Source organism: Hypanus sabinus, chromosome 10 (assembly GCF_030144855.1).
Source record: "Hypanus sabinus isolate sHypSab1 chromosome 10, sHypSab1.hap1, whole genome shotgun sequence".
Lineage (NCBI taxonomy): Eukaryota > Metazoa > Chordata > Chondrichthyes > Myliobatiformes > Dasyatidae > Hypanus > Hypanus sabinus.
In genome coordinates, this window is record NC_082715.1 from 101,226,701 (window position 1) to 101,253,150 (window position 26,450).

The 26,450-nt window shown below is 40.2% G+C and overlaps 1 long non-coding RNA gene across 1 annotated transcript; it reads right to left on the reverse strand.

Moving 5' to 3' along the window:
- Positions 1-555: 555 nt before the first annotated feature.
- On the reverse strand, positions 556-24,151 carry LOC132400322 (uncharacterized). The gene is made up of 3 exons (XR_009514225.1): positions 24,082-24,151; positions 4,481-4,523; positions 556-681 (listed from the first exon to the last, which is right to left on the reverse strand). It is a non-coding gene; the product is annotated as an uncharacterized LOC132400322 (long non-coding RNA).
- Between the last annotated feature and the right edge of the window lie 2,299 nt (positions 24,152-26,450).

Genomic DNA, 26,450 nt, shown 5'->3' on the forward strand with positions numbered 1-26,450 from the left:
ATCCTTCATAAAAAAATTCCAGTCACTATCTTAGAACATATAATATAGAACTATAGCACAATATATAGTTGGTCTACCATGTTGTGTTGAACTTTTAAAAAACTCTAAAATCAATCAAGCCCTTCCCTCCCCCATAATCCTCCAATTTTCCTTTATCCATGTTCCTATTAAAAGTTTCTTAAATGCCCCTAATGTATTTGCCTCACCCCTATCCCTGGCAGTGCATTCCTCACCATATCACCAACCCCTCTATAGTTTCCTCCAATCACCTTAAAATTATACACACTTGTATTAGCCATTGCTGCCCTGGGAAAAAGGTGCTGGCTTCTCCACTTTATCTATGCTTCTTATCATCCTACACACTTCTATCCTCCTTCACTCCAAAGAGAAAAGACCTGTCTCATTCAACCTTCCCACAAATTGCCATTTCTTCAAATCTTTCTGAGTACATTTCTTACATTAAAACAGTGAGTAGTCTTCAAAAGAACTTTATTGTCTGCAAAATTGCTTTTTGACTTCAAAGACACTGTATAAATATAAGCAATTACTTATTGTGCCAGTACTGCCAGAAGCATAGCCCAGGGTCTAATTTAGCATAATACCATCTTTCTTGGAGGAAAGGGGCTGTGACTTCTGAGGCCAATAACTCTTAGGCTGGTGATTGCCATCTGAATTCATCATCTACAAAAGAGGAAAACATTTTTAACAAGATTATTATAAGAGATGGCACCCTCTTCTGTAATTTACAGTACTTTTTATTGTATTGTACTGTGCTGCTGCTGGAAAACAAAAAAATCTTCTCGACATATGTCAATGATCATAAACCTAATCCTGATTCCATCCTTGGGTACAGTACAGGAATTTCTAGGGTAAAGCATGGTGCCAAAGGGAGCAGGGACTGGCCTCGCTGAGAGCAACCTGATGGAGGTAGCAGCAAGAATGAATGCTGCCTCACCTGTCACCCAGTCCTAGGAGCAGGTGAAAAATAAATTTGCCAGTCTCAGCAAGGTTGCCAAAGCATGTGTGCTCACACTTAGCTTAATTTCACAATGTTGCCTTACAATACAACCTAACAGCTTTTGACTGTGAGCTAGATGGAGAATCACAGGGAGAATACACAACATTCTGGCACCTGCTTGTCTGATTTTGAAAAGCACAAGGAAACCCATGTTTTCAATTCATGTTGCTGTCATGTCGATGCACTTGCTCTATAAATCAGTGAAATGTGGCAAGGAATGAACAAAAAGCAGATACAAAGTACCCACTTGCAGCGGGCTGACAGACTCATAGTTGCCATGGCCATCTTTCATTATGTATTCTCTTCTTCTCTATCCCTTATAATGGCCATTGCAGAGCAAGGCTTTGTAAGGTGTTGTACAATGCATTAAGCCCAGATACACAAGCCAACTTCACCTGCTCCTGCTTACCTTCTTCCAAAACCCCTTAGATGGAGCAAGGAGGCCACAACAAGAAACACGCCCATTGATAAAACATCTTTAAAAGCACCACCAGGAAAATGCATAGAAAGAGAACAAAGGGAGGGGAGGATGGGGAACTTGTCAGACAGATTACCCAACATCACTTAGTATGGTGCAAGCTTATAAAAAGTGGGACCAAATGCAAGGGCAGATGAAATAAACATTCAGGAAAAAAAAAGACTCCCAGATGGAGTACTCCTTATAGAAGGGGAGCAGGCTTTATTGGGTTCATTCCTGGAATGAAGAGATTGATGTACAAATAAATGTTCAGCCTATGTTCAATGGATTTTAGAAGAATGAAAGTCATACAAGATTTGGGGATCGATGTTGAAAGTATGTTTTCCTTGGTTGCAATATTTACAACCAGTGACATAGTTTCAGAATAAGAGGTTACCCATTTAAAATGGAAATGAGGAGGAATTTGTTCTCTCAGCAGGGTATAAGTCTTTATACTCTTCAGAGAGAGCAAATTCTCTACTCCAGAGAGCTATAGAGGAAGAGTTATTGAAATAATCTGAATCTGAACTACAAGGGAATCGAGGTTTTTAGGGATACAGCAGGAGAGGGATGCTAAGGCTAGAATAGTGGAGCAGGCACAGGGGGCCAATTGGCTTATTGTTGCACCTGTTTCTCATGCTCTCAAGGGTAGAATGCAGCTCATATAGATTCAAGCTCCATCTGTTGAAGTTCAAAGACAGCAGCTTCGGTTCAGAATGTAATTCAAATGCTGGAATACAAACAATTTCTACATCTTTATTTATAAGTAATGGATGTGCAGAATGCCCATGCTCATATATGCTCGGTGGGCACTTTATTAGATACAACTGTATACCTGCTCATTAATGCAAATATCTAATCAATTAATCACATAGCAGCAACTCAATGCATTGAAGCTTGCAGACATGTGCAAGAGGTTACATTGTCGTCCAGACTAAACATCAGAAAGGGGAAGAAATGTGATCTAAGTGACTTTGACCATGGAATGATTGTTGGTGCCAGACAGGGTGGTTTGAGTATCTCAGAAACTGGTGACCTCCTGGGATTTTCACGTACAGCAGACTCTGGAGTTTACAGAGAATGGTGCTGAAGATTTTAAAAAAAACATCCAGTGAGTGGCAGTCCAGTGGATGAAAATGACTTGTTCATGGGAGAGGTCAGAGGAGAATGGCCAGACTGGTTCAAACTGTCAGGAAGGTGACAGTAACTCAGATAGCCATATGTTACAACAGCGGTGTGCAGAAGAGCGTCTCTGAAAGCACAACACATTGAACCTTGAAGTGGATGGACTGCTGTTGTAGAAGACCATGAATGTACACTCAGTGGCCACTTTATTAGGTACAGGAGATACCTAATGAAGTGGCCACCGAGTGTATGTCGGTACTGCAAATGATTTCTTTTTAAAGAAGAGGCTGAAAGCTTCTTATTCATGCATGAGCTCATAAGGGTTATTAGGCCATTAAGCTGTTGCCTCAAACAGGCGGGAATGAATATGAACTTCAGCTTCCATCCACATAGGGCAAAGGTATGACAAGACTTGCATTTCTACCTTAGATGACAACAGCAAATTCATTACAGATCCAGTAGGGCCCCCTCCCTGCACACTTTCACAATTTACCAGATAAACTCATTAAGCCATCAGGATAACTGCCTGCTTTTCTAATTTAATTAATATTGATTATGTTTGGTCTGAATTGATTTTGAAAAAATAAATAATGCAACCGCGAGCAGTCAAAAAAAACAAAGACATCACTGTTTGTGAATGTCCTGCGCCCAGCCATACTTAAGTGTATGTTGACTTGATCACAGAGTGTAAAGGGTAAGCCTGGCGATCCATCATCACAGCCACACTCTCTGGAGAGCAGGGTTCAGAGACAGGGCTGCAGCAGCTTAGCCCAGGCTCTCTGACTCATGTTGCCATTAAATGCGGCTACCTTGCCAACAGCACAGATCAATGGATGTGCCGTGATCAGGGTTAACCGTAAGACCCTAGCTAAGCAACCTTGACTTGGTATCAGCCGGAAATAACAGAGGCAAGGTTTGTTTTCTAGGAGATGCGACCTGCTTGCAGAAATTGTTATCAAATCGTTTGCACAGGGCATGCTGTTGAAGAATGACTAAATCATCCATCTACCTCCTCGAGCTTGGCAGCTGGTACCCCATGGGAAATCAGTAGAGAGAAAGAGAGAGGTTTTGCAATTTCATACCAGAAAGGACCAGAAATGTAAATCACTAATAGGTATCAACCAGAAGGTCAACTGACCAGCATTATTCTCCCTCCGTACCTCCAGCAGATAGCTTTCATCTGTTCTAACTTGTGTTAGATTGTGATATAAGACAATGGAAGGGTTTCACTGGCAGGGAGGGAAATGGCCAACAATATGCTCCTCACCATCCCTGACCCCAAACCCGCATCGCTCCCTACAATACAAGAAAACAACAGGCCTTCACTCACAGTAACCGGGATTGGATGCTGTGCAGGGGAAGGCAGAAGTGAGCAATCCTGTGTGTTGTGAAGCATAGGCTTATGGAGGCACTGCATGCTGGGCAAATGGCGTCTACCCAGCTGACCTCTTCTACTTGTTTCTTCTCTACAGTTGCTCAGAGTCAGTCGTTCCATGGGATCTGATGGCTTGACAAGATAAGGAAGGAGGTGCTAGATGGATTGGGGTGTAGGGTGGGGGCGCAGAAGTCCCACCCTTTACATCTGGCTTGTAATCGAGATTCTCCATCCTGAATGCCCCTTCTCCAGTTTGAATGACTATGGGATAAAAAGGTTTGAGAATGTCTTTGAAATATTTATTCTGTCCACCTTGGCAACCTCTTGCAATGATTGTGCTTGAAATGGAGTGATTGTTTCAGTAGCCTGGTGTCAGGCATGCAGATTACGCGAATGTCATTGGAGCCTCAGCACTGGGAATTCTCATCTGTGAGAGAATGCTGATGTTGGCTTACATGCTCTGTCAGAGAATTTGAGAATTATGCACAGGCAACATTGATCGTACCTATTCCATGTTTCAAAGTGTTTTCTGTAGTTAGTCCATGTCTCTGAAACACAAAGGAAAACAGGAATGAATGCTGCCAGGTAAACAATGAGTATTGTGTGGAGTTTGAGGTCTTAATCTTCAAATAATAATTTCCTCTTGATCATAATTTTCATCAGTGTCAACCTGCTCAAGTGTATTGGGCAAGTAGCCAGCAGAGATATGCTTTGTACAGATCATGATTGACAATTCATGGAAATAAGGTGCTACCCTTAGGATTTTGTTAAAATCTGTATGAGTTATACTTGCAAAGTGCTGGAGGAACTCAGCAAACCTCAAAGGTGCCTGGGCTGCTGAGCTCCTCCAAAAATGTATGCGTGTTATGAAGGGTCTCAGCTCAAAACATCGACTCTTTATTCATCTCCATAGATGCTACCTGTCCTGCTGAGTTCTTCCAGGACTTCATGTGCACTACTTTGGATTTCCAGCATCTGCAGAATACTTTGTGTTTATCTGTTTATGTTATAATATCTTGTAGTACAGAATGGGTCCATTCAAACGATTGCACCTTTACTGGTGTGTGAAAGAGCTATCTAATTAGTTCCACTCTGCTGCTCTTCCTCCACTGTTGCCATTTTTTCTTTGGTGCATATACTAATTCCTCCTTTTAGATTGCTGTAGTGACTGATTGAATTCACTTTCAGTCAGTTTACTTCCAGGTTACAACAACATGTTGTATTAAAAAAATTTTAATTTCCCAATATTAAGTCTACCTCCGTACTAGTGGTCCCTCCTGAAAGTCCCTTGTAAATGGGCTTTCATCCTTCCTGAAGCCCTTTTCAGTGTCAGAACTCTGACGAAGCATAGTCGTCAGAGCAGTAAGATTCTCCAATGGAAGGGCCTCCATGCATTCTTGCAGAGGGATTGGTGCTTGAAAAGGTCAGATTATAAATGAAAGTAGTCGGTCATGGTCTGCGGGTGCATCACAGCTTGGTAGAGCAGATGCTCTGCCCGTGACTGAAAGTTTTGGACACAGCTTAGCTCATCACGGTAACCAGCCTCACATCCATACTTCTCACGGCCTCAGTAATGCATCTAGTGTAATGAAAGACCTTACTCACCCTGGATATTTGGCACGGTAGCATAGTGGTTAGTGAGACACTTTACAGTGCCAGTTGTAAGACTGATGTTCAATTCCTGCTGCTGCCTGTAAGGAGCTTGTACATTCTCTCCATGACCATCTGGGTTTCCTTGGGTGCTCAGGTTTGCTCCCTTACTCCAAAGACTCATGAGTTAGAAATTAGTAAGTTGCGGACATGCTATGTGGTGCTGGAAGCATAACAACTCTTGTAGGACATCCTCAGCATATCTCCAGCTTTGTTTGCTATTGATACAAAGCAATGCTTTCATCGTATGTTTCAATGTTTCAATGGACATGTGACAAATAAGGCTAATCTATAAAACTAATCTTCTCCCCTCTCCCATAGGCAGGATATGCAAAAGCCTGAAAGCACGTATCACCAGGCTCAAGGACATATTCCATAATAATGCTACTGAATAGTTCCCTAGTGCAATGCAATAAACTACTGACTTCACAATCTATCTTGTTATGAACTTGCACCTTATTGTCTACCTACATTGCACTTTCTCTGTAGAAGTTACACTTAGTTCTGAATTCTGATATTGTTTTCCTTTTGCTATCTCAAGGCACTGTGGAATGAATTGATCTACAGTATATGAACAGACTGCAAGATAAGCCTTTCACTGTGTCTCGGTACATGTGACAATAACAAACTAATTCCAATTCCAGCAGTGGTCTGCACGTAGATTGGGAACCCTATATTTGCTGAACAAGAGCATCTGAGTATCTTAACTGAGCAATAACAGACTTTCACTAGCATTACTAGTGGACTGCTGGAAAAGTTGATTCAGTAAACCTTCAACTTGGGGAAACAACATCATTTACCACTTGGGTGAAAATTATTTCAAAGCGGAACTTGCACTTATTTCCCTTGGCTTTATTGTTTTGTAGTGTGGTTTCACAGCAGCTTTTCATCATCCATTCAAGTCAGAGCTTGCTGTACAGGGTCCTCCTCATTCAGTGGGGCGAGCTTCTCTCCCCGTATAGCTCAGAACTCTCATGGTGAGCAGAACTGCCAAGGCTCCTGATTTTATTTTATTTAAGCATTCTACATAATCATGAAACTTGCTCCCCTGCCTTTGATCGCAGCTGTGTTAAGCATGGATGGTAGCCATAAGGTGTTAGGGGTATGCCTTGCCCCTCCAATAACCATCTGTCACCTTCCTGGAGTGGTTGCATGTGGATGGTTGCATGTTGCATGTTTAAACCATTGTGACAGCTGTCTGTGAACCTTGCATAAACTGGTATTATCATGAGTCTGGCATCGGGACTGAATATTGTTGAACTTGCGGCCTTTTTCCATACACAAACGCTGCTGGCTGATGTTCTGGTACAGTGATGACAGCATGTGTGATGTTAATGACACCTTGGCCTTGAGGGAATCAACAATTCCCCAAGCTCTCTAACATTGATTGTTGAGGTCAATGGAGAAGGTGAAGTAGCGCTTTGCCCTGACTAACGGGGCATTGGTGACCTGCTTAATGCAGCTGTCTACTGCAGGCTGGGGGCGATGATTGATGCTCCTGAAAGGTGGCAGTGGCAGAAAAATCAAGGGCTACAAATGCCGGTGAAACATCATTCCAGGGTCCAGAGGAAGCAGATATCTAAAATTTCTTTCTGGAAAAGGGACGCTGCCTGTTGAAAGAATCATATGGATTCAAGAAAGTGATTCTGGGCCTCTAAATCCCATATGTTGCAAAAGAATTATTTTGCAAGCAGTATTCTTAGCTGGTGTCCTAATAGCACAACTGATCTTTAACCACTTTAGATAGTTATGTACCACTTGAACTGGGAAAAATGACACAGCATGATGCACAACAAAGGTATGACACTAAGTAGATTACAAAAAATCAAAAATAAGCAATCTGTGCATTGAAAACTCCCCTGGCAGACCCAGTCTGGGGAGAAAAGAAGGCAATTCCAAGTCAGTTCCTGGGAATCTAATTAAAATGGATTATTCTTTTCCTTCAAAATGTCTACAGTAACAAGAGATTGCAGCCGTTTCCCATGCCAGTTTGATTGTATCCAACAAATACATTTTAAGGCGAGAAAAAAAATACAATCAATGCAATTCATTATTTGAATGAAATTTCTATTTCATACACAAAAAAAAAAGAAACTGTTGATCCAGGGTTTCAACTTGAAATATCAACTATTGCTTTCAACCCACAGGTGCTGCCTGAACTGCAGAAATCCTCCAGCAGATTATTTGCTGTCCCAGTTTGTTATTTTAGCATCTGCAGTCTCTTGTGTCTACAATCTTTACTGATGATGCAGTCACGCAGGGTAGTTTTCTGAGCTCCGCCACCGCCTTATCTTTGTAGCGATCCAGATAAGTTTCAGATCACCGGCACCCCTCAGAATGTTGATGCTGAGGGAGGCAACAGTGTTGATGCTATTGGATGGCAATAAGCGAGATGATTAAACTTTATCCTGATGATATATGGATTTGAAATGCAATTTGAATGTGGTCAGGTGTCTTGGGACATTTGAAAGAGGAGCTTTCTCTGTTTTCTTTAACTGGCAACTCATATCCTACAAGTAAGCATGATAGACTATAGAGTTTGCATTGGGTTGGGTGCTGGGGAAATGAAATCCTCTCCAACTTCTGAACTGTGTTGTGGAGAAGGATAACACAAAGGCTACTCACATTCTTCATTGTAGCAGAAGTGTAGAGCCATGATTCAAAGCCCAATGAATTGTGACCAACGTTTTCTTGGGATCCATGTCTTTAAATAGGTTCCTCAAGGAAGTTTGCATTGATCTGCTAAGTCTGCATGGCCATTGGTTGATTCCTCTCAAAGGATAAAAGGTCCCCTAGCACTCTCATTAGTTTTCTTGACAATCCCATCCTTGACTCCACTCATTCTGACTCCTTGTAGAGCCAACACTCAACATAATCCCTCATATCAAAATGGTGCAAATCCTTTAAGCTTCAAGAGCATCCAGGCTGTCATGTACGGTCTGGCTTTACATCTGCTGAGGCCACCTATGGTGCTCCACATAGAAGTGGTAGGAAAACCAAAATGGAGAAATTATAATTCACCAACTGTATAGAAGTGAGCTTTTGACAGAAGGTTATTAATCTTCTATTTTTAAAGAATGAAATAAAAAAAAGATTGATTAGCATCTCCCTCAAATCCATTGTCGCGTGAGCAAACTTATCCTTTCACTTGTTTCATGATTAATATCAATACTTTGCAGGACCCATTGGTTGAAAACATGATTGATTGACTGTTTAATGGAAAAGACAGGTGGAGCATTTTTGCTAGTGGGTGTTGATACACTCCAGGTACATACAGCAAGGAACAAATGAGGTACTTGAAGAATATAAAAAGGCATGAGAACAATTAAGAGGGAGATCAGGAGAGTTAAAAGAAGACATGAGGATTCTCCAGCAGACAAGGTGAAGGAGAATCCTAAGGGCTTCTACAGATACATTAAGAGCAAAAGGATAGTAAGGATCAAAATTGGTCCTCTCGAAGATCAATGTGGTCATCCATGCATGGAGTCAAAAGAGATGGGAGAGATTTTAAATGGAATTTACTCAGGAGTGGTATACAGAGTCTATAGAACTGTAAGCCAAAGCAGCACTAAGATCGTTAACTATATATGGATTACAGAGGAGGAGGTTTTTGCTGTCTTGAGGCAAAGTAATGACGATCAATCCTCAGGCCTGACAAGGCACCCCCTTGACCTTGTGAAAGGCTAGTGCAGAAATTGCAGGGGCTCTAGCAGAGGTATTTTAAATGTCCTTAGCCATGAGTGAGGTGCCAGAGGACTGGAGGATAGCTAATTTTGTTCTGCCATTTAAGAAAGGCTCTAAGAATAAGCCAAGAAATTATAGGCCTGTGAGCCGGTAGTGGATAGATTGTTGGAATTCTAAGGGATTTATATATAAGTGTGTGTATAGACGGGATCTGATTAGTGATAGTAAACATCTTTGTGTATTGTACGTCATGTCTAACCAATCTTATAAATCTTTTAGAGGAGGTTACCAGGAAAGCTGATGAAGGCAAGGCAGTGGATGTTGTTTACATGGGCTTTTTCGAGGTCTTTTAAAATATCCTGCATTGGAGGTTGGTCAAAAGGGTTCAGTCATTTTTTGGTAGGGCACTGAGGAGTGCACTAAAACAGAGGGATCTGGGTATACAGATACATCACTCCTTGAAAGTGGCTTCACAGGAAGAAAGGGTTGCAAAGGCAGCTTTTGGCACAATGGGCTTCATAAATCAAAAGAACTGAGTACAGGAGTTGAGATGTTATATTGAAGTTGTATAAGACACTGATGAAGCCTAATTTGGAGCAGATCTGGAGGTCATCGGTTAAAGGTGAAAGATAAAATATTTAAGAGGAACACAAGGGGGAACTTCTTCACTCGGAGGGCAGTGAGAGTGTGGAACAAGCAGACAGTGAAGTGGTGAATGCAGAATCCATCTCAACATTGAAGAGAAATTTGGATAATAACATGGATGAGAGGATTATTGAGGTCTAAGGTACAGGTGCAGATTGATGGAATTACCAGATTAACAGTTCTGCATTGAAAGGATGGGCCTAAGGTCCTATTTCTGTGCTGTAGTATTATATAACTCTATGACTTTGTTTCAGGGGTTCATTGGTATTATTAAGACATCTTGCACATTAATGTAAATGGGTGACTTGACCCTCTGCCTCTTTCTGCTCCAGCTCTCCCATTAAACCTCCTTTTTTCTGTATTTTCTCCCCATGGGAAAATCCCTTCATCTGCTTCCACCTGCAAGCCTCTCGAGTTGGAACTGCTGTTCAGGATGTTACACAACACCAATATTCCAGCAAGTACGGGGAGCACCTTCAGCTCTTCCGAAGTGCAGAGACAGCAAGATAATGGACATAACTGGTTGTCATGGAGCACAACTCATAACTGGGGTTCCTCATGGATGTCAAGAGCCATGCTGGAGGTGAATATCCTTTGCCTCCTGCATGATAGCTCTTGTGCTTGCATACTGGAATGAAAAAGACTGAGAGCATGTCTGGAGAAATAGGCTATTTCACAGGAAATTTAATATATGCACACATTGTTCATCCTGAATGTATCTTTCAGCTTACAAATTCCTGATTTCTTTGGTTTGTGTCTAGCTGATAGCACAATAGCTATGGGTGTCTAGAAAACGAGAGCATGTTCATTTGAGCTGAGGCGGAGCTGCACAATGAACAAGCAATCCATTAGAAGAATGGAGAGGGGGAATCTCATTAAAACTTATCGCATGTTTAAGGGCCAAGACAGAGTGAATGTGGAGAAGATGCTTCCTATAGTGGGACACTCTACAACCAGAGGGCACAGCCTCAAGGTAGAAGGATGTCTATTTAGAACAGAGTTAAGGGGGGGGTATTTATTTAGCCAGAAGGTGGTGAATCTGTTGAAATCCTTGTCAAGTCATTGAATATATTTAAAGTGGAAGTTGATAGGTTCTTGATTAGCCTTGGCATCAAAGATTATGGGGAGATGGCAGGAGAATGGTGGGCAGTGACTGAGCAGACCTGTTAGCAATCTCGTTAGGAGTCTCTCAGCCCGGTATGGCAGTGCACAATAGCACCATGTTTATTGAGTTGAATCTGGAGGGGAGGACAGTAGGCTGATGAGGAGCATGAAGTGTGTTTTCCAATCATTGAATGGATTCGCCCAACTTGGGCTGTGATGTCAACCTCTCCCTGTAAAATACACAGGGGTATTTTATTAACCCGTGTTTCACAGACACGTCTGACTGTCAAATGTGGCAATTTTTGAAAAGGAGTAGTGAGATGGAAAAGGAGTTTTCTAGGCCTAGGCTTGGGGACAATTGAAGAATTACGATCTTTTGAGTCATTTCACTGCACTCGTGCAACAACAGACACAAGAAAAGTCCAACTTTACACTGAAAGCTACTGGTTAACAGTTTTTACATGGACTGCTGATCCAAGTTGTCCTATTCCATTGTGCCTGGTCTGTGGTAAAAAACTTAGAAAAGATCCTTAACTACAAATCACAGCCAAGACATCTAAAAGTGCTGATTATTTTAAACAGCCATTGGAATCTCAAAACAAACAGAGTAAAGCTTTTGTTAATAAAGTCAAAGTCAGTAAAAGGATTCAAGAAGAAAGTTATTTAGTAGCAGAAGTTATTAGCCAGTAAAGGAAAATTCACACAGTGAGAGCTAATAATACCAGCATGTAAAATTATAGTGGGACAGGATGCAATATGAGAAATTGAAAAGTTTCACTGTCAAACATTACGAGAGGTCGACATGTTCATGACATGTCGCATGATACAGAAGAAGGTTTGTGTGATAAACAGAAAATCAAACAGCTTCTCTATCCAGTTGATGAGTCAACAGATTTCACCAATAATTATCATGTAGTAACATTTGTAAGATTGTAAATGATGGTGAAGATCAAGGAAAACATTTTGGTTGCAAGTAGCTGCCTGAAACAAGCAAAGGCCAAGATGTTTTAATGCTTTGTCTTTATATTTAGAAACAAAAGGTCTGTCTTGGAGGAGCTGAGTTGGCATCTATACTGATGGTGCCCCATCAATGGTTGAGAGTTTTCTTTATGTAAAAAAAATTCCTGACATTATCACAACACACTTTCTTCACAAAGAGATGCTGATGTCAAACACTCTTAAAGATGGAATGGAAAAAGTTCTGGATGATGCCACAAAAATGGCTAACTTTATTTAACTAAGAGCAGTTCACTAGAGAATATTTAAAAATCTGTGTGAAAACCTGGACAAAGAGCACACCAATCTCCTGCTACATACAGTAATCTGATGGTTTAACAGAGGAAGAGTTCCCAACAGGGTTTATGAGCTGAACGGTGAAGTGCAGGCATATTTTTCAAGAAAATAGTAGGCCAGAGTTTGCTGAGTGCTTTGAAGAGAAAGAATGGCTACAGAAACCAGACTACTTAGCAGACATTTTTCATCATATAGACCAGTTGAACAGGCCTCTGCAAAGCCCTAGGGAAAATGTCTTGAACCTAAGTGACAAAATTCTTGGATTTAAAAGGAAACTGAATCTTTGGAAAAATCATGTTGAAAAGGAATCCTTGAAATGTTTCTACTGCCGCTTGGGCTTGAGAGTGTAAAAGGATATCAGTAAGTTTCGAGTCTTATTGAACACAACCTTGAAGAACTGCAGAACAAAATTGAACAGTATTTTCCCTCCCTTTCAACACAAGTGTATGACTCTATTAGGAACCCTTTCTCTGAATCTTCTGTTCAGCCTGAGAAATTGACTTTGAAAGAAGAGGAAGAACTTTGTGACCTATACTCTCATCATGCACTTAAAGTGAGATTTCCTGACCTGCCCCTGGACAAGTTATGGATTTCTGTGAAAGAAGAGTACACTGCCATTCATAGGAAAACAATTAGCATTTTGCTGCAATTTTCAACTTCTTACATGAGTGAACAAGCTTTTTCTTGTTTAACAAGCATCTCAGCAAGGATAGAAGTAATTTCATTTCAGTTGAAGGTGAAATCCGTGTGTGCATATCTCAAGTTCAACCCAGAATTGAGCATTCGTGCAGGAAAACCAAGCACAGGTTTCATATGCTAGGCCTATATCTGAGCCTGATCATGTCACTTAGTAAGAAAATGTCTTAAGCTATATTTTTATTTATATTACATAAGAACATAAGAAATAGGAGCAGGAGTAGGCCATCTGGCCCATCAAATCTGCCCCACCATTCAATAAGATCATGGCTGATCTGTCCGTAAACTCAGCTCCATCTACCTGCCTTTCCCCCATATCCCTTAATTCCCTTACCATGTAAAAACTAATCTAACTGGATCTTAAATATATTCAGTGAAGTAGCCTCAACTGCTTCCCTGGGCAGAGAATTCCACAGATTCACCACTCTCTGGGAAAAACAGTTTCTCCTCATCTCCATCCTAAAACTTCTCCCCTGAATCTTGAGGCAATGTCCCCTAGTTCTAGTCTCACCTACCAATGGAAACAGCTTTCCTACTTCTATCTTATCTATCCCTTTCAGAATTTTGTATCCCCTCTTATTCTTCTGAATTCCAGAGAGTATAGTCCCAAGCAACTCAATCTCTCCTCATAGGCTAACTCCTTCATCTCTGGAATCAACCTGGTGAACCTCCTCTGCACTGCCTCCAAAGCCAGTATATCCTTCCTCAAGTATGGAGACCAGAACTGCACGCAGTACTCCAGGTGCAACCTCACCAGTACCCTGTATAGTTGCAGCATGATCTCCCCTGCTCTTAAATTCAATCCCTCTAGCAATGAAGGCCAACATTCTGTTTGCCTTCTTAATAACCTGTTGTACCTGCAAGTCAACATTTTGCCTTGGCTTAAGGTTTTTAGTAACTTTACTATTCAACATTGTTAATGAAGTTTCATGTTGTAAACCATATTAATTAAAATCAATTTACTACCTTTGTTTAAATTAAATCTACCGAGTCTACCTTGAGAAAAATCAAATCACATTTTGGCTTAAGCCAGTTATTTAACAGAAATTTATTATGTTTGCCTTATGAGTTTTTAAAATTTATGAAATGGAAAGAAAGAGATTAAGTTCAAGAAAGTTAAGCTAAACTTAACTACCTGTTTTTTTTCAAGAACAGTTGGCTAAAACTTCATTCTCTACTCAAAAGTGTATTGACAATTATTTTTGGATTATTATATCTACAACTTACCGATCACGCTAACGTACCACGAGCTGTAAATATAATAATTTTTATATAGGGGCTCTTGAGACCTGAAAATTATTTCAAGGGTTCCTCCTGGGCAAAAAAGTTGAGAAAGATTGCCCTAGGGCAATGACTGCTGAGATTGGTAGTCACTTTCACAGCCATTCACAGCTAATTCATGGTAGCCACGTGTGCCAAGGAGCAACCTGGACCTCTGTAAAGACTAGGAATATTGTCACACTCAAATGTAGGAAGACTCCTCATTGCTATTTTCATAACAATTTTCTTTTATCAGTCAGTTTTGGTAGCCCTGAGCTGGACCTCTTGAGCCTGGAGGACCGATGGACCACTCTTAGTCTGTCCCTCACCCTCTGATCTAATTGGGATGGGTGACCTTACCAAGAACCAAATCACAAAGCCCTGACTCCAGCCAAAATAGCTCTCTGGGTCATTGAAGCACGCAAGCCTCCAAACCACGACAAGGTTGTGGTCCTCTTGGAGGTTTCTCTCCAATCTGCTGCTCAACCTTACCTATTCCTGACATTTTGATACTAGCCTGATGAGTCCTGGGAATCCTCCTAAGTTTCAAATGATTAAATAATTCAAAGGATTCAAAGTAAATGTATTATCAAAGCATGCACGTGGTAAACAACCCTGAAGTCTGTCTTCCACACAGACAGTTACAAAAGACAAAGAAGAACCATGGAACCAACCCATTCAAAGGAAAATGTCAAACGTTAAAACCCCTTCCCCCCACGTGTGAACAGCAACATGAAGTACAAGCAAAAACACAGAATATAAAACACAAAATGCAAAGGCATATTTCAGTACAGTTCAACTCTATGTTTGCTATTTCCTCAGTAATTCTATCAGCTTTTAAGTACCCTACTCTCAGATTCCTAAATCTAATTTTCCTTAATCTGTGCAAAGGTCCCTTAATATAAATCCAGCAGAGCTGCCTGGATTTGGTTAAGCAGTAGGTTTATCTTTGCTGAATGCACAATCAATACAGGTAAAGCATTAGAGTTCTAGAGTGCTCATATCTTACTGAATTGTATCCTCTGGTTAATTAAATTTCAATTTCACTCTTTTAAGTGCTGTTCCCAAGACTCTGGAACAGGCCCTGTAGATTGAATTAGATGAGATTCAATGAAGGAATGAGAAGGAATATGGGGAACTATGGATCATAGCTTTCCCCTGAATATTTTTGTTTCATAAAATTTGCAATACAAACATTCATCTGTCATCACACATTGTACCCAGGCATTTAGTTATATTTGTCTACCATATTTACACAGTATTGATATGGCATCAATAGTTTATTTCCAAACATTTCCATAAAACAAAGGAGCAAAAGTTGGCCATTTGGCCTATTGAGTCTGCTCTGCCTTTTTATCATGAGCTGATCCATTCTCCCATTTAGTCCCACTCCCCCACCTTCTCAACGTAACCTTTGACGCCCTGGCTACTCAGATACCTATCAATCTCTGCCTTAAATACACCCAATGACTTTACCTCCACTGTCACCCGCGGCAACAAATTCCATAGATTCACCACCCTCTGGCTAAAAAATTTCTTCATATTTGTTCTGAATGGGTGCTCTTCAATCCTTAAGTTATGCCCTCTCGTACTAGACTCCCCCACCATGGGAAACAGCTTTGCTACATCTACTCTGTCCATGTCTTTCAACATTATTTCAACAGCAAAAAGTTTGAGAGGTCATTACAAAGGGTCTTGCTCCTTAGTTTTCAGTGACCTGTAGGTCCTAAAATACAGACTTTTTTCTTATAGACATTATGGAGTCCATATCAAGTTTCTTCAGCTTGTAGCCCTGCTCCTTGAAATGTCTGCAGCATTGAGTTGTGGACAGCTCCTTGCATGGGAAGACAAAGTATAAAGGACAAAGTTCAAATTAAATGTATTATTGAAGTACATATATGTCACCATATACAGGCCTGAGGTTGTTTTCTTGTGGGTATACACAGCTAATCCAAGAAACACAAAGCAATCAATGAAAGACCATGTCCAGCCAATGTGCAAAAGCCAATAAACCGTGCAAATGAAAAAAAAAGAAAAATAAATAAATAAACAAACAATAAATATTGAGAACATGAGATGAAGACTCCTTGGAAGTGAGTTGTGAGTTCTGTTCAGTGATGGGGCAAGTGAAGTTGAGTAATGTTATCCCCTCGTGTTCAAGAGCCTGATGGTTGAAGGGTAATAACTGCTCCTGAATTTGGTTGTGTGGGTCCTGAGGCTTATGTACTTTCTTCCTGATGGCAACAGCAAGAAGAGAGCATGTCCTGGGTGGTGGGGTGTCCCTGATGGTGGATACTGCTTTCCTGCGACTGCTCTCCTTGTTGATGTGTTCAATGGCGGGAAGCACTTTACACATGATGGACTGGGGAGATCCACTAATTCTGTAGGATTTTCCATTCAAGGCCATTGGTGTTTCCATACCAGGCTGAGCTGCAACCAGTCAATATACTCTCCACCTCACATCTATAGAAGCTTGTCAATGTTTTAGATGCCATCTTGAACTTTTGCAAAGTAGAAGTGCCGCTGCACTGTCTTCGAAACAGCACTTAACGTGCTGGGCCCAGGACAGATCCACTAAAATGATAACACCAAGGAATTTAAAGTTGCCTACCCTCTCCACCTCTGATCCTCTGATGAGGACTGGCTCATAGACTTCCAGCTTCCTCCTCCTGAAGTCAAAAATCAGCTCCTTGAAGTTACTGACATTGAGTAAAGGGGTGTTATTGTGGCACCAGTCAGCCAGATTTTCAATCTCCCTCGTATTTGCTGATTCATCAACACCTTTGATTTGGCCAAAGACAGTCAGCAAACTTAAATATGGCATTGAAGCTCTGCTTAGTCTCACCGTCATAAGTATAAAGTGGGTAAAGCACAGGCCTAATCACACAGCCTTGTGGTCACCTGTGCTGATGGAGGTTGTGGAGGAGATGTTTTTGTCAATCCAAACTGACTGAGGTCTGCAAGTGAGGAAATCATGGATCCAATTGCACAAGGAGATATTGGGGCCAAGGTCTTGAAGCTTATTGATTAGTTTTGAGGGGATGACAATCCTGAATACTGGTCTATGGTCAATAAAGAGCATCCTGATGTATGAACTCACAGATGATGGCGATGGCAACATTCAACATTGCCAGTGTCTCATCAGATTTCAAAGGTACATTTAATGTCAGAGAAATGTATACAACATACATCCTGAAATTCTTTTTCTTCGTAAACATCCACAAAAACTGATGAGTGCCCCGAAGAATGACCAACAGTTAAACATTGGAATCCCAAAGACCTCCCCCCACCCCCCCGGCTCCCCTAACCCACACACAAGCAGTAGTAAGGCAACCAACCAGCAAAAAAATCAGCACCCTCCACTGAGCACTCAAGCATGCCGCAAGCATCAATAGACACAGACTTGCACCACGAAGAGTTAATTATGAAACATAGACCCCCATCAATTGCCTTCTCTGAATCAGCCTTCAGGTCTTATCAATATATCCAGAGAGAGCCATGTCTCTGTGAAACACAGAACATCAATTTCTCATTACCCCCAACATAGAAATCTTACCCTTCTGTCCTCAATTGTGTTCTCCAGCGACTGTACATTTGCCAGCAAGATGCTAAGTAGAGGAACTTTAATTTCTTGGTATTTCAGCCTGGCTTGGAGATCTCCCCTCCTCCCTCTCTTCCGACCATGACAATGTACTTTCATCCACTTAAAGGTGCCATATCTGCATGTTTGAGAATTAGGTCCACCTAGTCTTTCAGAAGATCATGAAATCACTAGTTCATTAAGATGGTTCAAAAGTATATTGCATCAAGGGAAGTTCCAGGCTGCAGATTGTAGTGGGAGTAATTCAGAAGACTAAAGTATTGTAGCAGCAAATGGCACTGTGGCTCCCTGGAGCCAACTTAGCTGCAAAATCTCAGGCAGGCCAAAATGAAGATATTAGACTCAATGTGCTTCTCCAATACAAGCTGCAGATCAATTTCCTGTCTAACAGATACCCTATTGCCCAGGCGTAATCTCAGCAGTTTGAACTCACCATCAGTCTTCTGTTTTGTCAATGGTTTACTCTGCATTTTCCCCACTTCAGTAACCGTTCAGGAATTTTTGCATATGCACGTTACACAATACTTTAATTCTTTGATGGTTCATTTTCACTGTGTCCCAGGCAGGAGTCGAGTAGAAGACAGGAAAAAACAATTTCCATACATTCCTACCTCATTCAAATGAGCTGCAGTCCTCAGTTCCATATGAGTGATCAGACTTTCCACAGTTCTCTTAGAAGGTTCAAATCAGACAATTTTCATACTCAGCTTTTCCAAGATCTGAGATTGTCCTGACCAGCAGCACAATGAGAGATCTCGAATAAATGACTGGTGGGAATAAAAGGTATCAAGAATAAAGGTGACCAGGATTTAAGAAATCCTGGGATGAAGAGGGCCAGGAATAAAGGAAATCAAGGGTATGCTGTACTCAAATATTCGTGGTGTGTATTTAATATTTGAGTACACAACAAAGGGAGTGATGTATAAAGAGGCCAGGTATTGTCTGGCAGTGTTAACAAGGCCAGCACAACCTGGCTGTGGTTGCTAGTCTAATCACATATCATTCATCAGCAGTTCTTGATTCCAGTTGTTCTTTGCCATTTCATTTTATCTTTGGACCAGCACTAATCTCCACATCTCTGAAACACTAAGCATTCTATCCTTCATCACTACCTCAGCCGTTCCTGGTCACAGGTGAAGCTCTCCTCCAGCTTGCAGGCTAATTTAAAATAAAGTGATCTTCACGGGTCTTACATTACAGTAATTATAATAATATGTGAAATGTTAGATCCCACAGCTTCTTTGCAGTAACCCTCAGAGTGTGAGTGGAGAGTTGTTTGTCAGAATATCCTCTCTCTGCACAGTCAATGACTCATTCAAGATTAATGCTGCCAGTTTGGTTTAGGAAAACAACATCAAAAGCTGGCCAGTTTAATGTTTTTATTCCTCAGGCATCATTGACTGAAGAAACGTCTGGAAATAGTTTAGAACTTGATATAGTTAGAAATAAAATTAAAGATAAAACAGTGAAATATGAAATAGGAAGTAAATAGGGAGGAAATTGTCATAAGACAACAAGAAATGCAAATCTTAGATGTACTTATTTAATATCAAAGTAATCAACTAACTTACAAAATCTGTGTAAATGTGAACAGAAACAAATAAACACTTAACTTAGTGAGGTTATATTTTCTGTTTCTCTTCTAATTTCATCAAATGGTTAAGCAAAGTTTATCATTTAATTTTCAGATTTGCTAATCATCTGTTTCTATCTGTGTTTTGATCTCATCTCCTTTGGCTGTTTATTATTCAAGATTTGGTTGCCTTTCCCGTGTGTTCTGCCTCTATTCACCCAGTTGGGAGCACCCTCATTAAGATAAATGATTATGATAAATCTTGAATTAATGTGCCCTCCTCTTTTCCTAGCAGTGTGGTAAATCCTTTTCATTTCAATTGCCCAGACAGTCTGGGGTTTCAGTTCTGATTTTCTTATTTGCATTGATTCATTTCATTTTTTATCCATTGCACAGTAATCACATTAATAATGCAATATACACATACGGCTTGTCACATCTAAGCTTCATCTGAATTTTTTCAGTTCTCCATATAGAACCATTATCGTAAATTTTCATTTGATCACATTGTTCGCACGTTGTAAATAGAACTCCCTCATTGATTTTTTTTACAGCAATGGAAACTATTAGGTCTATAAATATTTGTTATCCTTATTTGAATTTGATTGTTAATTGATTGTTTTATTAATTCCATTGCAATTGACAGTGGTCTCCATTTATCCCGCCTCCATTTTGTTTCTCTTCCTATTTTCTCCACATTTGTATATTCTTTCAGACTACGCTAAAGGAAAAAGTTACAGAGAAGTTAGAGAATTTAGATCACAGAACAGTATAGCACAACACAGGCCTTTCGCCCATGATTTTATGCCAATCCAAATTTAATATTGAGTATGGAAAGCAGCAATGTCCCATTACAGAACACAAGATGTTATTCATTAAGGTTGGATTGTGGCTTGTTGTAACGGTACAGAGGCCACAGAAAGACAGGGCAGAGTGGAGGTGGGATGGAGAATTAAAATGGCGGGCAATCAGAAACTCCAAGTCACTGATGTAGACAGGGTGTACATACTCTTGTCAATCAATCACCCAGTCTGTGTTTGGTTACTCTAATGTGGAGGAGACCAAGGTAGACTGGAAAAAGTGTAACTAAATTGCTTCACCTCAGAACACCATTTGGATCCTTGAATGATGGTAAGGAAAGAGGAGAAAGGGGATAGGCATTGTATCTTCTGTAGTTGTATGAGAAAATGCCGCATGATAGGCTATGGTTAATAGGGATGCAAAAACAGATCAGGAGATCTCAAAGAGACTCATCTCTTGAAAGGCAAGGGGGATGGGAGTACATTATACTGATGGTGAAATCTAGTTGCAGCGGACAGTAATTGTGAAGAATCATCTTTATCACACAGCTGCTGCTTAGCCAACTGAATGTTTCCAGCACTTTTCTGTTTTGGCTCAGATCACAGTAACCTACAACTTTTTAAAATTTTCAATTACTTGCTTTCACTGGAGAAAAAATACAAACTGCTGTCAGAACTCAACTGGTCAGGCAGCATCTGTAGAGAGAGAGGAACGGTCAACTTTTTGGATCAAGACCTTACATCAGGACTGAACAAAAAGGGGGAGAATAGCCAGTGCTTATCACTGTTTAAATTCCATCCTCCTATTTCGTTATTAAGATAAAAATCTTTATCTAACCTAACCTTATCTGAAACTTTAATCATTAGTTTTTCAATAATGAGGGGTTATTTCTTTCGGCCAACAAGCTTTTATCCAGCTTTCATGATAGCTGAATAAGTTACACAAATCAATAGGAATTAACAGGAATCTTTCTATTTTGCAATCAGAATGTTCCCTATGTTTCTTCCATCAGAAGGGACAACACCATCCATTCTAAATGGAGTTTAGACAAATAAGGAGGTAATAATGAGGTGATGTTATGCTTCTTGGCTTCTATCATTTTTATTTATTTAGATTGTTTTACTTTTTCCTGAGTTCTCAATAGATTTTGGAAACATTATAGCATGAACATTTCTCAAATCTTTTTTTGTAACTCTTCTGGTATATTTTGCTTTCCCATCTTTTCTCCTTATAGAAATTGGTTTTGTCTCAGTTTAAAAGTGAATGTGAGCTCACACTCACTGTTGGTGTTGGTGCTGCAAAGGCAGTAGGTTGGAGTGAAGACTTAGAGATTTGCTTTAGCCACCCGTAAAAGGGGCAGAACTGCTAGAGACACAGCCTCACAGCTCAAGTGACCCGGGTTCAATCCTGATCTCCAGTACTGTCTACGTGATATGGTCTTTGCCCACTAAAGGGACTATTCCCCACTGTATGACTTAACGACTATGACCACCTTCAGCCTAAACTGCAAGCTTCTCAGCAGCTTTTAAAAGGTGAATATATTCTCTGTATCCCATCTCACTCCATCTTCCCACCACCTTAACAGGGACTGCGTTCTTCTTGTCCTCACTTACCACCCTATGAGCCTCCTTGTCCAACACATCATTCTCTGCAACTTCTGTTATTTTCAATGGGAGCCTACCACCAAACACATCCTTACCTCCGCTCACTGTCCATTTTCCACAGGGATCAGTTCCTCCGCGATTCCCTGGTCCATTTATCCCTCCCCACTAATCTCCCTCCTGGCACATATCCCTATAAGTGACAGGAATGCTACACCTGCCCATTTACAAAAACCCTCAAAGTTTCAAAGTATGTATACTGTATACAACCCTGAGATTTGTCTTCCCAAGCAAAGAAACCCCATGGTACCTGACTAAAGAAAAACCCCACACAACAAAGACCATCAAACACCCAACAGGTGAAAAAAAGAACAAATCACACAAACAGAAAAAAATGAGCAAATAATAAACAGAACATTAAACATACTGGTTAGGCCACACTTGGAGTACTGCGTCCAGTTCTGTCTCCAAGAGAAGGTGCTGTCTCCAAGCTTACCCCACCATTCAATCTGATTATAGCTGATCCATGCTGACCTCAACTCCCATCTGTTTTTCTGTGCTAGTTCCTTGTAACACTCAAATCACCAATCTTTCAAATATCTTTCGATCTCCACTTTAAATATATCTGATTACCTTACCTCCACAGTTCTTAGGGCTATGGCAAGGCATTCTAGAGAGTCACCGGCTTCTGAAAGAATAAATTTCTACACACATCAGTTTTAAACAGCCTACCCTTTACTTTGTAATGATGTCTTCTTACTTGTGATTCTCTCACTGGGGAAAGGAACTCAACATATATCCTGTCAAGCCCCCTTAGGATCTGATATGTCTGAATTAGATCACCCCTCCGTCTCCTGAACTTCAAGGATCACAGACCTACAAATGCAGGCTTATAAGCCTTGCCTTACAAAGTGATCTTGTCGTGGAGGCCCTAGAGGTGAAAGGTATTAATGGACCACAGGGGATCAGCAAGAGGAACTGGAAGTTGAAGAGGATGAAGAGATCAATTTGCTATTAACTCCAAGAGACAATTGTGTCACATTCGCAGGAGGTCTTCCTTAAGCTCTCTATCTGGGCAAGCATTGACAGCTGCCCTTGAAACTTCTCCCTTTCATCCACATACTCAACATCAACTTCAGACGTTTCCCTGCATGACAGGCTCACAAAGCCTCTGCTCATGCTAGAACATAACAGTAATTGGCCTTTCATAAATAAAGTTCTGTATACACAACTCCATTGAAAGCAGAATTTCATCAAAAATCTAGAGTTAATATTAACCCCCAATATTGTGCCGGTGTACAAGAAGATAAAACGTTAAAAATCTTAAACGGGAACTCAGCTCTGCTCTAACAATCCACTACAGTAACACCAACAGCTTGTATGTATATCACACTAGTATTAACAATGCAAACTTTCACATCAGAATCAAAGTGTTAATTAAACAAAATATGACCACGTGCCTGCACTCCCCTTCAGTTCCTGGAGCCACTTTCTCAGGTGTGTGAAGCTCTCTTAGCTGTGCAAAGACAAGGTCCTGCTTGTCAAACACAGCATTTATGCACCACACCACTAAATCTATGCAATATCTGTTTAAGCTACTTATTTTTTACATCATACAACATTCCTGAGGGTAGCAACAACTACTGTACTTTAAAAACTACTACTGGGAACAACCCCACTCTCCAATAACCTTCCAATCTCTCCCTCCTGTGGCCCACCACCACACCCCATGCTTTCCCTTTCGCACTTTTGCAGAAGCGGTTCTAAGCTGAACGGTTTCCCCTTACGTTGAGGAGCCGGTTTTCATAATTAGTAAGAACTTACGTGCATCAAACTATCTTCAATTCAGGTAAGAATCCTATGAATTAAAAATGATAATAACAAAATTGAAATTCAATTTTTAAAAATCTGAAATGGCTTTGAAGCATAATTAATGGAATGGTCACACAATAAACAACTTACCTGGTCATAATCTATAAACCAAATATTATGAAAAAGAATGATCTGACTGAAAAAGCTGAAATAGATATTTTTTGCTGATATTTAACTGCGTGTAATCGTTTAGCAATAAGGAGCACTGTACAACATCTATAGGATATAGAAGGTGATAAGTAGAATCAATTTCTTCATTGCTTTTGAAAATACCATGAATGCAAAGCAAGATAAACACTGCAGAGGGAAAAAGAGATGTGACTTACCAACATGTCCGTCATGTGTGTCATAGCGCAACATTCTCCTTGACAAAGGACAACCCTGGCCCAATCATTCAGTTAGGCACCAGCTACTTCAAGTCTTCACCTAGTGAAAACATTGAGACCGTGCAGAGCAATGGAAGGAGTGGATGACAATCTGAAAAACCTACACATTCACCCAGAATGACATTCTTGCATCTTCTTTTGTTTTCCTCTGCACTGTTTGTACTATGTCAAATAAACTTTCCATAATAATTTGATTGAATTCTAGACTACTGGATATCTGAAATCGAAGAAATGGTCAAAATTGTCCACAATCAGATAATCTGCCAACTCAGATCTGCTCAAAAAATCAATCAAAATGACAAATAAAGTTAGGTGCCAGAAAAATTAGCACAGATTTTGTGATCAGCAGCATCATTCGTTATGCCTGCAGCTGCCCGTAGACATTTTGTGGGCTTTGCTACAAGAATGTACATTTGCAAGAAATGTTTGTGTAATTGGGTGAATTGATTGTTTGGTTCAGATTGAAAATTCTTGAGCAGTTCTGCACATTTTAAAGGAGAAAGCATAAATTTGAATCGTTCATTTAATGGAAAATCAGTAATAGGAAGTAATACAGAAGGAAAATAAGATGAGAGTAAAAATCAAATGGGTAAAAGAGAAAAGAAGTTAAAATAAATTGTAATTTCTCATAACTAAATTGTGTATGAGTCACACAAACGCAATAAAATCTGCAGATGCTGGAAATCCAAAGCAACGCACACAAAATGCTGGAGGAACTCAGCAGGCCAGACTCCATCTACAGAAAAGAATAAACAGTCAATGTTTCAGTCTGAGACCCTTCTTCAGGATCTTCTTTCAGGTCTCCTGAAAAAGGGTCTCAGCCCAAAATGTCGACTGATAACTCTTTTCCATAGATGCTACCTGGTCTGCTGAGACTCTCCAGCATTTCGCGTGTGTTGTTCTCTAAGAGCAGGACATTACATTTGCAAAAATAAGATTGTAAAACCAGAGTGGTTGATAGAAAATAAATAAGTTAACTAATGAAGCAAATAAAGTTCTTGAATCCTGATTTTTTTTCATGTGTTTGGAAATGTAACAATATAGTGGGTAACTACAACTTCGTTCCATTTACGTCTTTCAATGCTCAATCTATTGATGATGGAAGCTTATGGAAATTAGGACAATTTGGACAACAGCTTCAAAAGATTGTTTTTTAATTAATTGTGTGTAGAAGATCCACAATCTCTCTTAAAAACTCCCTTGGAATCAAGGATGACTTGCTTGTCTCCGGATCTTTGAGTTCTAGGATGGCTGATGAGGCCACTGTGGGATCTACAATGGAGGGCAAAGTGGAGCTTATTTGACCATTTCTTTTGGGACTCATTGAAGAAATAATGTAAGCTGTGGACAAAGGGGGATTTGGTGAATGTAGTCTAAGTGGGTTTTCTAAACATGTTGGATCATCTTTTCAAGATTATTTAGAAAATAAAGTGTTCATGTAACCCACTGACATAGATGGAATACAGAAAGCAAAGGGCAGGTATAAGTGCAAACACGAGGAAATCTGCAGATGCTGGAAATTCAAACAACAACACACACAAAATGCTGGTGGAACACAGCAGGCCAGGCAGCATCGATAGGGAGAAGCGCTGTCGACGTTTCGGGCCGAGACCCTTCGTCAGGACCTTGTGTTGTTGACAGGTATAAGTGCATCTTTTCTCTCTGGTTGGCAATTATAACAAGATCTGCTAAGGGGCTTCGACCTTCGTCAGCTCATATAGTATATTGGATGAATGTACCAAAGGCAAGACTGCAAAATTTGTTGATGATACAAAGACAGGAAGGATAGTAAATTGTGAGGTAGCATAAGAAGGCTTTTAAGACGTACAAATAGATGAAGTAAATTGGAAAATATCTGGAAAATTGAGTATAATGTGGAAAAAAGTGGAATTAATTATTTTGGCAAGAAAATATTTAAAGGTATTTTATTGAGAGCAGTGAGACTATATAACTCTGAGATGCATAACGTAGTGGTTTCTATGATTCTCAACAACTAATTAGGTAGGCAACAGAATGTTATTATTTATTGTCTGTAAAATTGAAAATAAAAATAAAGAGATTGAGCTGCATTTACTGTAGGATAGTAGTAAGACCACACCTTAAGGGCAGTGGCAGATTACTCTAGGTCTTCTTATTTAAGGAGGAAAACGTATTAGAAATAGTTGAGTAAAGATTTATTAGACTATTGCCTGAAATGATGACAGGTTGCCTTGTAAGGAAAAGATGGACAAGCTAGGCTTGTACTTGCTAGAGTTTAGTAAAATGAAACCCCAAGGGGTGATGAAATGGTGGACACTGGAGAAGTTATC